We start from the raw sequence: 17,750 nt of genomic DNA on the forward strand, positions 1-17,750 counted from the left end.
TAACAGATATTAATAATTTCATATCCAAGAAGTTTTTTGGAGATCCCATATACCCAAAATACCAACAAGCAATTAAGTGCCTACTATGCAATAGGTACTGTGCCCAATTAGTGGAAAAAAAAAAAAAAGGCATGTATTTATCAAGAACTTGTTCCCTAGGACTATGGGGATGTTGATAATTGAAAATTTTCAGATTTTAATATTTAGGAATTTTTTCTTCATAAGAGTTATTAGCTTCATTTTTAGGTTTCAATATTTTTCTCAAATCTTATGCTGGTTTGTCTTATATGCCATATAAAATATTTGTTTATATTTCTCTCTTTTTAAATTCTGATACAAAACAAGGGACTTACATAGTTTACAAGCATGAACAAAATTAAAAAAATAGCAATTAAATACTAAGGACTTTCTAATTATATAAATTCCATTATTTTTCTTATAACATAAATGAGGCTGAAAATGTGAGTTCCTTCCTAAGTCCTTCATATTGTCAGTTGTTAAATTTTGATGGCAAATGGATTGCACCCCTCTATTCAGGAATATAATTCTAAACGCTAACAGCTGTAGTGGCCCAGAATATGGCACCCTTTTGTAGTCTAACTTCTGCTTCCAATCTTTAAAAGGAGATACCCTGGACTAGAAAAATAGCCTATTCTAAGTAGAACTCCAGGAGTGGCAACAAGATGAACTAAACACCACACCTTTCATCAATATAGTAAGACAATTTAATTTGTGAGAGGGAGACATGGAGAGGGAGACAGAGACAGATTTTAAAGAACTAAAAACTTGAGGAAATATATGCCCTAGTTTTAGGAGAGAAATAGAAAGAGCAGCACTTTTGTGAAAGACTATAATTCTGATTCATTTTTCAATACAAAATATCCTGATCTATTTTTCACACAAGCTTTTTTTTTTTTCATCTTTCTAAATGGAGCTCTATAAATACATAGAAAGTAAAACTCAACCCTAGGTTGACTGAAGAATAAATATAAGCTGTTTACATTCCATTTTCAGTGCTACTTTTCTTTGCCCTTTTTAGTTTACTGTTGAAATATAATCATCCCGATATAATATGCAGGCCAAGGTTTTAGTTATATGTGTAGAGGTGAGAAAAGACTTTATTAAATGATAGTAGAAAGTCCTTCAGGTTTCTTAAATCATTATGGATTAGATGAAAGGGGAATGAATGACTTAGTTTTTCATACTATAACACCCTTCATTTTAAGGAAAATGAAAAAAAAAATTACTGTAGTGCCCAGACTGCAGCAATAATTGAAAATATCTCCATGGAGATTTAAAGTGAAATGATTATGGTTAATTTTGATCATTTGTATATTTAGACTTGCTTTCATGATGTAACAGTTGGCTGAATCCTCTTGCTTAAAGGTCAAAGGGGCTTGTCATAATGCTATGGAGAAAAATCCTCTGTGGCTTTCCCTGTAGTGTTTTTCCATGTGCTGGCTGTGTGAAAGTTTAGCTGTACTCCTACATTTGTAACTTGTATATATCCTACAAACAACTCTAGTAATATCCAGGGAATAAAATTCTAATCCCTAAGTATCTATAAATCATATAGCCTAAGACCAGAAAGGAAAATTCAATATCATTTGGGCCAGTATCTGAAGGATAAATATCCTTCTCCAATATCCCTGACAGACATGATCCGGCTTCTGGTTTGACAACATCCATTAACACATGCAATTTCACTTTTTTTTTTTTTTTTTCCTCAAAGAGAAGTCCAGAGAAGTATTAAATTCATGCAAATGACCCTGAGAAGAAAGAGATGATGGAAGTGAGTAGAGAAGCATAAGGACACTGGAGAAACAATTAAAATAATGAAAGGATTGCCGATTTTAAGGACTTTATTGTCCAGGGGTGAAGCAATATGTAAATATATAAGTATAATGGGTGGGACTAACAGTAAAGAATGTATAAAAGGCAGAGAAGCAGACAGAATCAGACAGAAACAGAGACACAGACACACATTCAGACACACAGAGACAGAGAGACAGACACATCAACAGAGACATATAGCGGCAGACACAGACAGGCAGAAAAAGACACACAGACACATGAAGAAAGGGATGGGAAAAAGAGGAGATGCCATTTCAATTAAATATTAAAGAGACTTCTGGATTGTAATAAAAACACAAAACGGGGAAGGGTATTTAGCCTTGCCCCAGGGGAGCCATTACAAAAATATACAGATAGAATATGGAAAGTCATGGATAGAAAACAGATTTGAATGGGGGTAAACAATGTGTGAAGGGCAATACTATGTAATAACTTTGAGGAAGTAGGGTAAAATCCATGGCTTTAAATAACAAATAACAGAGTTTATACTTAATGCTAGAAGCCAAAGGGGGTCATTGGAGCTTTTTGAGAAGGGGATTGACATTATCAGAACTATGCTTTTTCTCAAAACTGGCTGCTCCTGAACCTCCAGCTTTTTTTCCCTTCTTGCTTATCCTCCTCTACCATTAGGAATTGTGATGATGAAGAAGTTCTTAAAGATGTAGTTTCTGGGTAATTTAATCATTTTATTAATAAGATCAACACACTATTAATAAAATGGTCATTTGGTTATCTCTCTTAGACTGTAGACTCCTCATGGTTTTGGGCTAACAGTACATATGCACTTCAGAGAATAGATGTTGCCAAGGGATACCTAATCAAAACTGATGGGCTAACACAATGGGAGGTAGACTATCTTGGGTTGCATGACTTAGGTCACTCACATTTTGGTCAAAGAAATGTCAATCTCTATATCACCAATTTTGATATTTGGAAGAATCAAAATTTCCCCAGATTAACAGAGCAAATCTAATGAGTGGTAATATATCCATTAGCCCAAAATTAAAATTTCTTTTTAGTGTCTGATTAGATCTTAGCCTGGGTAAATCTCTAAGAGAGATTTCATGCACTGATTAGTTTCTGGATGAGGAAGTAGAAAAGAGGAAAAAAAAGACAAACTTTGGTGCTAATAAAAAAATTAGTGATTAAATATAAGGGAGAAATATCCATATCTCATGTGATGAATTCCTACCCCAAAATTTTATTTGAACACATACCTAGGCCCACTATGTTCATTTTGAATCTGCTTCTTCCTCTCTTGACTTTTTCATTATTTAATGTGTTATCTTCACTGATTAAAATGTAAGATCCTTGAAAATAGGGAATCCCATTTTGCTAAATATTTTTTGTATTCCAAAATTACCTAGCACAATGTGAAGCACATACCAAACATTTAACAAATTATCTGTCTATCAATCTATTTATCTGTTTATCTATCTATCCATCTATCCATCTAACTCTTATCAATTTTAAATCCATAATCCAATGACCCAAGACTGACAGCTATATGAAAAATGGGTTGGACAGAGGAGAAGTAAAATTCACACAAGTCATTAATACTTCAAATAAAAATATATTTCATAATGTATATTGTATACTTATATACCCATAAGTGAAATAGGTACATATATGTATATAATGTGTTCATAATTTATATCCTAGGTTCATGTAATATATGTATGTAGATATAATGTATGTGTATGTGTATACATATATATCTTTCTTTATAAAACTTCATTTTTTTTTTGAATTCTTATTGGATAAATTATCCAATCCAAGGTCATAAAACTGGTTAATATCAGAGATACAACTATTATTTGCCTCCCATATTTTAATTTAATGCTCTGTCCATCACAATATATATAATCCTCTTCAATTTCTTTTTCCCTCATGAAGAAAAGCAGTAAACATTCTATGGAATTGGTTTTGTTAAACCAAAGACAACAAATTGGTCCTTGGGATTAAGCTTGGGAAATATGAATGTTGAATTAGCAATCTTATGATTACATAATACTATTTAATAAATGGGGTTTTGGTATCCCAGCTCATTATAGAAGCAAATCCTCTATTATTTTGTGACATTAACCCATGAAATCTAATAATTTGCAGTATAATTAAAGGCAAATAGCATCCTTTCGACTCTGTAAATTAGCATTGCAGCTAGTCCCCCTTAAATATCCCCAGGGCTTCCTAACATTTAGCCCAACATAGAATTATTAAGTGGCTGAACATTTTACATAATTCACAACTATTACACAATAGGAAGAAGAAAAAAATTCATGAAGTCTTTATAACTCTGGTATAATACCACCCAGAATAATCTCTCTTCCATATTTAAGGCAATGACAGTTTTATTTTTTTTTGTTTGTTTGTTTGTTTTACTAGCTCAGTCCAAAATTAAAAACAAAAGTGTTTTTTTTTAATAAATATAAAATGATACTAATATTAAGTGTAATTCTTAGTATCCCTTATTTACTTCCCTTTCCTTTCTTCTCTTATATCTCTCCTTGTGTGTCCCTCTACTCAAACCCCTCTCTCTAATAAACATATAATTCAAGCCAGAAGGAGAAAAAATACACAGTTTGGGATTCAGAGCCCAGCTGTAAATGTGTGGTTGAATAAATGCAAGTTAAAGTTGGAGTGCTATGTAAAGTGATTTATGACTATTCTTTTGTAACCTGTTGAATCAAATACCTTTCAAACCTTTCCATTTACATCTTCTAAACAATAAAAGAAACTAAAGATTTTTTTTAATGCGTCATTTTTCAGATTATAAAATCATGCATATAATTATCCTTTTCAAATGCATTAGTAGTGAATAAACCCCTATATTATTACAAAAAAACTATATTATTCCAAAGGAATAGTGCTATTAGCAATTAAGTACAAAGGTCTAGCTTTAAGGTATCATTGATTTTAACAGAAGTCATGGGTGTTAGGGTATTATTGCTGCTGTACAGTGGGAGCAAAACTCAATTGTGACATCACCAAGGTAATATATTACTAAAGATGATTAATAGATTCTGTTGAAATACCATGAAAGCTTTCTTTTGATCCTTATCCCCCTTTGCTTATCTTTACACTTAAAAAAAAAGTGTTGATAATTATATTCATGTAAATAAGAAGCTATTCATGTAAAGGCAATTTTCAATTAAGTCTGCAAACTAAAAAATGGTTTTTTTGCAAAATTTAAAATTACAAGAAAACTTTATTTTAAAAGGTAAAACTAACTCTTAGCATGAAAAGCTGTAGAAAAGCTGGTTGAAATGCCATATTTGGTCTGTGGACCATAATTTGCCAACCTCTGCTATATTCTATGTGAAAGCTACATTGATATATGTTTAAAAGTTAGCAGCCATGACCAAGGGACTTTGTGAGAAGTGTTCTTTAAGCTGTTAGTGAATGTATATACTTAAGAAATCCACTGATAAGGGAAGAAAATGGGAATCATGCATTCAAAAGAATGAGGAAAAAGTTGAAACTAAGACACATACTAGATCAGATGAATTAAGTAATTAAGAGAAGTACTAAGAGACAAAGAGAAGGAGGGGGAGAGGGAAGAGGCAGAGAGGAGAAGAGAAAGAGGGAAAAAAATAATTGAAGAATGAGGAATTTTAGCCAAGAAGCAGCATTTCAAAGTAATTGAAATAGAATTCAATAGAAATTGAATATAAGCAAGGTCTACCACCTTTTTCATTGAAAACTAAAGAATACCAGTTATCCCTGTCATGTATTAAATTGGAATGTTGATGGAACCAAAAAACTAGTCACATGGATTTTTTTTTTTTTTAATTTTGATTTGGACAAAGAAGAAACAAAGAAGGCAAAGGATATGTTATGAAATACTGAGCTGCAGGGGGAAAGCTCCACTGAAATGTTAAGATTATCTTAAAGATGCTTTTTAACATAAAAGACAACATTGAAGACTTAGGAGTGACAGTGAGCATATTTGTGCAACCTTGATCTTGAAGAGGAAACCCCAAAACTGAAAAATCCTTAAAGGAGAAAACCTCCTTTAACTCTGCCTCTGGGAAGGGACTCCACCCCAAGCACAAACAGTTTTATCTTTGTTATCTGGGTGTGGTGGGGTCAGTCCAGAAACCCATTGAATTCAATTCAATTCTAACCCAGGCTGAAACCCAGCCAGGAGCCAACCTGGGACTGCACCCACAGGCCCCTTTAACTAAATCTCTCATTTTAAAAGAGCCAAGCTGGAATCCTCTCTTTGCAGAGGGTGTAAACATGCCATCACCATGCCTGGCACCAAAGACTCTCTGACCACTGGAACCCTGGTTTTGGTGCTCTCTTATCTCTACCTTCAACTTTATTTAATAACTAGACTTTACTTCCAAAGCCCATAATAAACCTCTTTTTATCAATCTAGGTTTTCGGGTCTGTAAATTCCTTTACAGGTACTCTGCACCACCACTAGACCTCATTTAACTCTATATCCTTGCACTGAATCCAAAGGGGTTGCAGGGGAGCTCCATTTTACTCCCTATACCTTGAACCTGCCACTAGACCTCAATTAAACCCTAATTTCATTTAAGTACCCCAGTTCTAAACCTCATCAATCTTTCTACTACTTGTGCCAAAATGGAAATCCAATGGACTATATTTTACAGAAGGCAGTCTATTAGAATTAACCTAATAATTTAAAATGCTTGATGTTTTGTTCTTCCAGATTAATTTTGTTATTATTTTTTCTAGTTCTATAATATATGGGGAGTTTCATTGATATGGCACTGAATAAGTAGATTAATTTAGGTAGAATTGTCCTTTTTATTATATTAGTTCAGCCTACCCATGAGTATTTGATATTCTTCCAGTTGTTTAAATCTGAATTTATTTGTGTGAAAAGTGTGTTGCAATTGTACTCTTATTGTTCCTGACTTTGTCTTGGCAGGTAGATTCCCAAATATTTTATATTATCCTCAGTTATTTGAAATGGAATTTCTCTTTGTACCTCCTGATAATTGGCTTTGTTGGTTACATATAAAAATGCTGATGATTTATGTTTATATCCTGCATGCTTCCTAAAGTTGTTAATTGTTTCTAGTAGCTTTTTCATTCTCTAAGCATCCCATCATATCATCTGCAAAGAGTTATATTTTGATTTCCTCATTACCTACTCTAATTCCTTTAATTTCTTTTTCTTCTTTTATTGCCAAAGCTTAAAATTTCAAATACAATACTAAATTGTAATGGTGATAGTGGGCAACCTTTTTTCAACCCTGATCTTAATGTGAATGGTTTTAGTTTATCTGCATTACATATAAAGCTTGATGATGGTTTTAAGTAGGTGCTACTGAACATTTTAAGGAGAATTCCATTTATTCTTATGCTTCCTAGTGTCTTTATTAGAAATGGGAATTTAATTTTATCAAAGGCTTTTTCTGAATCTATTGGGATAATCATGTGATTTTTGTTGATATAGTTTGGTTGTTGATATAGTTAACCATGCTAGTAAATTATCTAAAACTGAATTAGACCTGCAATCCTGGTATAAATCTTACTTGGTCATGGTGTATTTTCATGGTGATAACTTGCTGTAATCTATTTGCTACTATTTTATTTAAGATTTTTACATCATTATTCATTAGGGAAATTGGTCTTTAATTTTCATTCTCTGTTTTGATCCTACCTAATTTAGATACCAGCATTATATCTCTATCATAAAAGAAATTTGTTAGGATGCCTTCTTTCCCTATTTTTCCAAATAGGTTGCATAATATTGCATTTAATTGTTTTGGTTCAATGTTTGGTAAAATTTTCTTATAAATCTATTTGATTGCCTAAGGAATTAATAGCTTGTCCATTTTTTTCTAAAATGGAATGCTTTAATTTGGGCAATCTATATTTCATAAATATTCATCCATTTGACTTAGATTATCATATATGTTGGCATATAGTTGGGCAAAATAGCTCTGAATTATGTTTTTCTTTAAGAAAACCAACTCTTAGTTTTATTTATTAGTTCAATATTTTCTACTTTAAATTTTATTAATCTCCCTTTTTATTTTCAGAATTTCAAATTTGGTATTTAATTCCAGTTTTTTATTTGCTCTTTTTCTAGCTTTTTTAGTTTCATGCCAAATTCTTTAATCTTCTCTTTTTATATTTTATTTAAGTAAGCATCTAGAGATATAAAATTTTCCCTAAGAACTGCTTTGGCTATATCACATAAATTTTGTACATTATTTCATTATTGTCAGTCTCTTGGATGAAATTAGCAATTGTTTCTATCATTTTTTCTTTTAACTATTTGTTCTTTAGGATTAAATTATTTAGTTTCCAATTTTTGGCCTGTTTTTTTCTCGGGCCATTTATTTGTAATTTTTATTGCATCTTAATCTGAAAAGATGCATGTCCTAATTCTGCTTTTCTGAATTTGATTGTGAGATTTTTATGGCTTAATACTTGGTTAATTTTTATGTAAGTTCCAGTTACTATGAAGAAAACACATTATTTTCTGTCCCCATTCAATTTTCCCCAAAAGTCCATTATATCTAACATTTCTGAAATTCTATTTGCCTCCTTAACTTTTCTTATTATTTATTTTGTGGTTCAATTTATCTACTTCTGACAAAAGTAAGGTTGAGATTCTTCACTAGTAAAGTTTTGCTGTTTATTTTTTCTTGTTGTTCTCTTAACTTCTCCTCTAGGAATTTGTATGCTATACCATTTGGTCCATATATTATAAGTATTGACATTACTTTATTATCTATGGTACTCTTTACCAAAATGTAATTTCCTTCCTTATTTCTTTTAATTAGATCCATTTTTGGTTTTACTTGATCTAAGATCAGTACCCCTGTGGATTTTTTTTTTTTTTTACTTCAGTAGAAGCATAATAGATTTTACTCCAGCTTTTTTACCTTTACTCATATTTGGTTTAAATATATTTCTTGTAAACAACATATTGTAGGATTTTGGCTTTTAATTCAGTCTGCTATCTTTTTTCCATTTTATGGGAGAGTTCATCTTATTCATATTCAGATAAAATTACTAACTTTGTATTTCCTACCATCTTATTTTCTCCAACTTACACTTTCCTCTTTCCTTTCCCCTTTCCCTTCAGCCCCAGTGTTTTGTTTCTGACCACCACCTCCCTTAATCAGCCCTTTTCTTTTACAGCCTCTTTCCCCTTTTCTTTTTTCTTTTCCCTCTCTTTTAGGCTGAGACAAGTTTCTCTGTCAAATTAAATATGTTTGATATCCTCTTTTTGAGACAAATCTGCTGAGACTAAGGCTCACACAGTGCTCATCTCCCTTTCTTCTTTCCTTCAATTGTAATATGTCTTTTTTTGCCTCTTCATATGATATGTTGCCACATTTTACCCTTTTCCTCTTCTTTCAATATAGGATACCTTTTCTACCCCTAGTTTATTTTTTAAAATCTTCACAATCAAGGAAAATTATATTTATATTCTCTAAATATGCCTCTAACAAAGATATAGTTTTCAAAAATTTTAAACCTATAATTTTCTTCATATAGTAAACATTTTAAGCTTTTAAGATATATTTTTTTCCCTTTCCCTTTTACCTTTTTATGCTTTTGCGTTCTATATTTGAAGATCAAATTCTTTTTTCATCTCTGGTCTTTTCATCAAAAATAAATAAAATTTCCATATTTCATTGAATATCCATTTTCCCCCCTTAACGATAATGCTTAATTTTGCTGGATAATGAATTCTTGGCTGGAGTTCAAGTTTATTTTCCCTATGGAATATCATATTCTAGGCCCTTCAATCCTTTAAAGTAGAAGCTGCTAGGTCCTGTATAAATCTGATTGTTGTTGCCAGATATTTGATTGTTTCTATGTGACAGCTTGCAGTATTTTCTCCTTGATCTTATAATTCTGAAATTTAGAACAATGATATTCCTTGGAATTTTTATTTTGGGGTCTCTTTCAGGAGGCTATAATTGGATTATTTCACTAGCTATTTTACCCTCTGGTTCCATGTGATCAGGGCAGTTTTCCTTGATGATTTCCTGAAAGATGTCATCTAATCTCTTTTCTTCATTATAGTTTTCAGGTAATCCAATGATTTTGAATTTGCCTCTCCTGTAACTATTTTCAAGTAACTTGTTTTTCCAATGAGGTATTTTACATTTTCGTCTCTTTTAAACATTTTTTTTTTTTGGCTTTTTTTGACTGATTCTTGATGTTTCATTATGTCATTGATTTCTATTTGTTCAATTCTAATTTTTAGTTAATTATTTTCTTCAATATTTTTTTTTACATCTCCTTTTGCATTTAGACAGTTGAACTTTTAAATGGGGTGTTTTGTTCCTTGGATTTTTCCATTTCACCAATTTTATTTTTTAGGGAGTTGTTCTCAGTTTACATTTCACCAATTCTGTTTTTTCAAGGAATTGTTTTCTATCTCCCTTTCATTAAAATATTTTAAGAATTTCTTCAATTTCCAAATTCTATCGCAAAATTCTCATTTCCTTTCTCCATTTTTCTTCTAATTCTATTTTATGATCCTTTTTGAATTCTTCCAAGAGAGCTTTGTGAGATGGGGATCAACTCACATCATTCTTTCAGAATGTATCTGGAGACATTTTGCCTCAAGTGTCCTCAAGGTTTGAGGTCTGTTCTTCTCTGTCTTCATAATAGCTATCTATAGTGAGCATTCTTTTTTTCTTTTTCTTTTTTTTTTTTTTTTTTGTTAATTTTTAAAGCTTGAGGTCTGCTCTTAGTACAAAGGGGAGATTGTCCCAAGCTTCCTCTACAGGCAACAGTGACTTCACATTGCTCTGGGACAGTGCTGCTGGCTTCCTTCTCTTCTGAGTTGGTGTGGCCAAGTCCTGCTGAAGTTAATGGGCTCCCTATTTTCCTTCTGTAGTTGAATTGAAGGTCTCACAGCTAGTCAGCTGATCCACTGGCTTCTGAACCAGGACAGATCAGCCAAAGCTGCTATATTTTGGCTAAGACTCTCTTGATAGATTTTTGGGCACATGTATGTCTCTTTGGCCTGGGCTGCCCTGGGCTTCTCAGCACTATACCTGTGCTGAGCTGCATCCCCCCTCACCTTGTTGAGACAGATGTTTCCTGAATTTCTTCCAAGATGCGTTCTCTTGGGAATGTGTTAACCCTCCAAATATTTGCGGATTCTTTCACTCCAAAACCAGTTCAAAGGCTTGATCTGATGTTGATCTGAAGGAAATCAGGAAGAGCTCAAACAAAAACCTGTCCTCTTTGCCATCTTGGCTCCACTGATGCTAGTATTATTTATTTATTTTTAAATTTTTATTTAATTTTATAGTTATAACTTTTTTTTTTTTGACAGTACATACACATGGGTAACTTTTTACAACATTATCCCTTGCACTTACTTCTGTTCTGATTTTTCCCTACCCTCCCTTGGTCCCCTCCCCTAGATGGCAGGCAGTCTTGTACATACGATATATGTGTGTAGAACCGAATTTCTTGTTGTACAGAAAAAATTGGATTCATAAGGTAAAAATAACCTGAGAAGAAAAATAAAAATACAGTTTACATTCATTTCCCAGTGTTCCTTCTCTGGATATATCTGATTCTGTCCATCATTGATCAATTGGAACTGAATTAGATCTTCTCTTTGTCGAAGATATCCATTTCCATCAGAATACATCCTCATACAGTATTGGTGTTGAAGTGTATAATGATCCCTTAGTTCTGCTCATTTCACTCAGCATCAGTTAATGTAAATCTCTCCAAGCCTCTCTGCATTCATCCTGCTGGTCATTTCTTACAGAACAATAATATTCCATAAAATTCATATACCAAAATTTACCCAACCATTCTCCAATTGATGGGCATCTATTCATTTTCCAATTTCTAGCCACTGCGAAAAGAGCTGCCACAAACATTTTGCACATACAGGTCCCTTTCCCTTCTTTAGTATTTCTTTGGGATATAAGCCCAGTAGTAGCACTGTTGAATCAAAGGGTATGCACAGTTTGATAACTTTTTGGCATAATTCCAGATGGCTCTCCAGAATGGTTGGATTGGTTCACAATTCCACCAACAATGAGATGGAAATTAATTATTTTTATTAATAATATTAGCAATAAATTGTCCCACAAAAATTTAAAATTCCATATTATCTTTAAAAAAATCACATATAACATTGGAATAGAGAGTTGAGGCCTTTATATTTGAAATTAGTACATAGAAATTTCTGGTAACCCAAGGACATTTCTTTTGCCAAAAATTAAGGATTGCATTATACAGTGCTGCTACTTTTTCTATAGTTAGAGTTGGAAGATGGAAAAATAAGATATCTAAACTATGAAAAGAGGCATATGGGTAATGTTAAATTAGTTCAAAATGGCCTATACATTAGCTAGGCAAAGATGCTGGCATGATTAAAATGATTGGAATGGGGTCAGTTAATTAAAGAGAAAGGTCAAGATAAAGATAACTTTTCTCTTCAAACTGCTGTTTTATATTTTATCTCATTTAAGATCTTTTAGTCCAAATATCTTAATTTTATAGGTAAGGATACTGAGACTAAGATAAAAGAAGCATCTTGCCCAAGTTCACATAATTAGCAAGTAACAATCAAGATTAGAGTTTAATTAGAGTCCAAATACCTGAGAGCACTATCCAGTTCTACAAGAGAAAATGTGAAAAGAGGAAGGAAAAATGAAGATGTGGATAAGAATGATAAATCCAAACTGTTAAATTGGTAAGTTACAAAATTTATTTTTATAGTCATTGATCATATGGCTTTTTCTCATAAAATTGATTTTGACAGAAAAAAAAATCAATCCTATAACTAAATTATTTGCTTTAAATTGACAACTAAGCTTATTTTCTCAAGTTGGGGAGACTTCTACTTGAATTATTTACCATTTTGGGGAAGTACTGAGCTACTTTTAGAATTTTTATCTGGACAAATCAATTTCACTTACAAAATAATCACAAAAAAGCACTGTTTCAAAAGTGCAAAATGTAGGTTAGTTGACCTGCACAATGTCAGAAGACAAATTTAACTGTTTTGATTTCTCAATTAAGGGTTATTTAATGTTAGCATGAGATGCCAAATTATGGTGCATGCCTCAAATTTGCATTTGTCAGTACTTATGATAATATGATAAATTAACATTTTGTTTTATATCATCTGGAAAAAAAACTGTATTTAGGACTAACATTAATATATTACATTGAAGTTTATAAACTACTTCATGCCACTTGAGCCTCAAATCAAACCTACTACTTGGGTATTGGGGAAATATTTATGAGGAAACTGAGTTTTGGAAAAGTTTATTTTCATCTTGGTTATACAGAAATAAGTTACAAATCAAAATCATCTTGATTCTAAGCCATTTTAATCATGAAAGCATGATGACTCACATTTTAATGTACTTAAATACAACAATTGCAAAAATTCAAAGAAGGGTGCTTGGTACAATGGAAAGATAATTATTCTGAGGTCAAAGGAATTAAGTTCAAATCCTTTATCTGACACTTATTATCTGTGTAACTTTGGATAAATTTGTTTATCAAATACTTTTGAGGTTTCTTTTTACCTCTCTTAGAGGAGCCATAGATCTCACTATTAAAGTTTACCTTTTTTCTCCACACTTTCAATGCCACTAATTTAGTCCAGTTCTTTAACTTTTCACCTGATATATTACCATAAACTCCTAATTCATCTTTCTGTATTGAAATTAATCCATCAATATTTTACATTCAGATTATTCTCCCTAACTCATATTACTCATTATATGTCTTCCTTGTTCAATCAACCCTTGATGGTTCTTTATTTTCTACCAGTTCTACAAATTAAAGTATTTAGGCTGATTTTCCTGAAGCTCCACACTCTGATTTCAACCCAGTTTTATGGCATGAATTATTAGATTGTTTCTCCTCAAAATTTTTCTTTTTGTTTTGTTTTCTTTCCATTTTCATTCTATTCTCAATAACTTATTACTCTAAAATTATTCTTATATTTATAATACTCTCTCCCTCCTTCTCTATCTGTTGATTTCATATAGTAGCTCAGGTTCAAGCCCCAGTTCAAAAGCAACTATCTCCAAGAATGGAATGAAAATGATTTCTACTTCTGATTTCATAGCACTTTGTATTCTTGTGCATATAAATTCTAATTTGTACAAAATTTATGGACCTTCTTGGCTCAGTATATATTAGATTATGAGGTGATATTCAATTAAAAGTTCAATCTTATCTTTGTGTGCCTTATTTATCTTTGCATGTTCCCAGTGTTTTATAATGGTCATCATGTGACCCAATATACAGTTTACCAAATTGAGTGTAATTACTATTTTTCTGAACAATGAGATCAGGCAAGCTGATGTGGATGGCTTTTTTTTATAGCAACATAGTCTGATTTCAAGACTTGGCAGTCTATATTACCCCAATTTCTTTGACTTTCAAACTTTTTCTTTTGAACTAAGCTGATTGTTCCTCTATAAGTAGCTTGCCAAAAAAATCAAGAGAAGTCAACAATCCATTTGTCTATAGGATACTAGTATGACTGATGTTTTAAGTAAATTAATTTAACTTAGTAGTTATTCTTAGCAATGTGCAAATGCAGCTAAGCAGTGCTTTAATTTTCTCTCACTGTTTGCATTTCAGTGCATTACTGTAAATCCTTAATGTTGAAGACATTGTGAAAAAATAAAATTTTATAAATAGATTTGCTTCTTAATTGTTTCCCCAAACATCCAATCATAGTCCTCTTTAAAGTCAGGGTCAGTTTCTGGGTGGGACTGATTTCCCTTTGAGGGAGGAGGAATCGCTTATATTTACATAGACTTCTGGAATTTTGAATTTTTATTCCTTTCTCAGAGCAAGGAAATATTTCAATCTTTTGTAATGGGGAGAGATGTAGATTGTTAAAGAAAAAAAAAAAAACATGAAAAACACAGGAGAGAGAGAGGGAATGGCTCCTTTCCCCAGCAACGAAGGTACCAGCCCCCAAACAGATAGATTGCCTGAGAGTAAATCCATATCTCACTGTCCCATTTTCTTTTCCCCTCCTCCCAACCCCTGCCAAACTAATGGAATTAAGAACTAAATGCAAACCAGGTAAAGCAGCAAGGCAAAGCTTGTCTTGATTCCCCTTTACTTGTCATCCTACTTCTCACTTGATTGGTAACAATTTCTGAGCTTTGTTATGCATTTGTCTTTTATGTATTTTTACTCTGATATAATTCCATTTTTCTTAAACATCTGCATTCAAACCACACATGTATATTGCTTTGTATCTCTTGTAACAGTTTGAGTGTTTAGCACGACATCCAGCTTTGGAAGTGTTAGCTATATTGAAGAATATTGACAGGAAATATCTTCCTGGTTCCAGAATGGAAACTCCAACCATTGGTGACCCTTGGGCTTATCATTGTCAGGGTAACCTTTTCTAGAAAGAGTATGTATGTGTGTGTGTGTGTGTGTGTGTGTGTGTGTATATATATATATATATATATATATATATACACACACACATATAATATATCTATATGTGATATGTATATGCATATATCATAAGCCCAACTTATTAGCCCCCACAAAACTACTCAAAAAGGTAATACAAGATCTTTTACAACCTTAGATTTCATCTAAGAGCTTGGTTTTTATTGTTACAACTAGTAGTTATAAAGTAGACATCTTATTTGGAACCATGTTTATCATATAGACAAAAATAGAGATGTCAGAGTTATATCATTAGCATGACATAATGGATAGAAAGACCACTTTAGATCAAATCTTGGCTCTGATTCCTATTAGCTTTGTGACCATAGAGAAAATCACTTAGCTTCTCTCTAACATTACAATTTACAGAGGAGCTGTTGACCTACATGAGTAAAAAAAAAAGTTTCTGCACCCAGAATTCCCTAGAGAAATAAAGTCTTAGGTCCAGCCACTACCCTTAACAAAAAATGATTTCCATTAATATGTATTTTTCAGTTGAAATGAATTCCCTTTACAACACATTTTCTTATGTGCAGAAAATCTGGAAAATGTCACCTAGTAATGTCTAAAATAAATATTATGTTGTGTTAAGAATATCAGGAAATAAATCAAGAAATACTTCTGGCAGTCACTGGCCTAGCAAACTGCTTTGTGAACTTCAATTTCTGTAGTAGCAAACTGAAGATAATACTTGTATAACTTCTCTCTTACACTGCCTTATGAGGAAAATTGATTCACAAAACAAAGTATCCATGGATATGATCTATCCTTTTGTTCCTATGTAAATAGAAGCTCTCTTTTAAAATAATATAGCCTCAATACTGTATTTATCTTTAAATCTCAATTTTTAAGGAATTTTGATTTACTTTTCTACACCCCCAAAATAAATTTTTTTCTTTATATACAGTAATCTAAAGATCTATTTATCCCCTCTTGCCTTTCAGACTGTTTTGCGTCTTTGTTTTTAAGCATCCATTACTTTAAATGTCTTAAATCTTTAAGCCTGGAAAATAGTTTTGCATGTATATATTTTAAGATCTGGGGTGGGGTGGAGAGATGTTTAATATGATGGAAGAGAAGCAAAAAACATGGTGAAAATGTAGAATTTTCTGATTAGAATGTTAAGATACCAAATATAGAACTCAGGAAAATGTCAAGCAAGCATCTTTATGGGAGAGATTTGAGAATGTTACCTCTATACTATCTCCTGTGTGTGATTTTCTTGTCCTTCCTCCAAGCACAGCAGAAATTAAGTTTTCAGCAAAGTATTACAGCGGGACTTGCTTTATCTCTGAAAACAACTTTGTACAGCCCAAATATAATAGCATAATAGAAAGCTAAATTAAAGGGGTAAAGGAGGGCACTAATATTTTTAACAGGTAATTTTCTTTTGAAATGGTTTAATACATGGTCCAGAATCTTGAGAAAATGAAAGTTTATGCTCTCCATGATCCTCTGTCACTAAGTCACAATATCATGTGCTTTCACTTGAGGAAGTCATTTAATTTCATGTATCTTAGTTCTCTTTTTTTACAAAAAATGAAAATTTCTTATCTCTAATTTTGTAAATTTGTGAGCCCAACTATATTTCTTTTTTTTTTTTTTTTTTTTTAATAGACAGAATTATATTGCATTTATACTGAAGAGCTTGACCACTTAGGAATCCGTACTTTGCCTGCATATAATCCTGGCTGGCTAAATCCCCAAGGATAAAGGTGACTAAGATTTGCTGCAAGTGGAGCCTGTGACTGAAGCCTTATAATGATTTTCCAGGACATGACTGTCAATATCTTTACCTAAATAGACATTTTAGTAAGCACACTGAAAACATTTGTAGCTTTTTATTGTGAGGGCTTTGGTCACAAAACAGTGCATGCAACTCAAGTGGCAACCAGCTTATCCTCTGCCTGCAAGCAAGTACAAAAGTGAGGTCATCAAAGTGAATGCAGGGTTTGTTATTTCCACACCTGATAGGACACATTGCTAATATTTTATTTCACAAGGGAATTCTGATTTGAAACCTTGAATACTTATTGTGCAATTTAATTGTTATTTAAAACCATTAATAGAATTAAAAAAATAAAATATATACTCTTTTGTTGTATTTAAGCAATAGGCAAGCATGGGTATTATAATAATATAAATGAGATTTTATTTATAGAATATCTGTATGATATCCACAAAAATAATCTACATATTTAATGAAAGGCAGAAGGAAGAAATTCATCCTTTTCTCCTCCCACCAAAACAATTTTCTCAACCATTATTTTCCTGATTTTCATGCTCCACAAAATATTATTAATACTTTTAATCATTCACAAAATATTTCCTATTGGTACATCTACTTTTATTCAATGATAATAGTACTTTACTTCTCCTAAAGTGAGGAAAGACTGCTTTTGATTGTAAAAACAATAATAGCATGAATAAATTTTAAAAACATTTTCAATTTACAACATTAAAAA

Source organism: Sminthopsis crassicaudata, chromosome 4 (genome assembly GCF_048593235.1).
Source record: "Sminthopsis crassicaudata isolate SCR6 chromosome 4, ASM4859323v1, whole genome shotgun sequence".
NCBI classification, from domain to species: domain Eukaryota; kingdom Metazoa; phylum Chordata; class Mammalia; order Dasyuromorphia; family Dasyuridae; genus Sminthopsis; species Sminthopsis crassicaudata.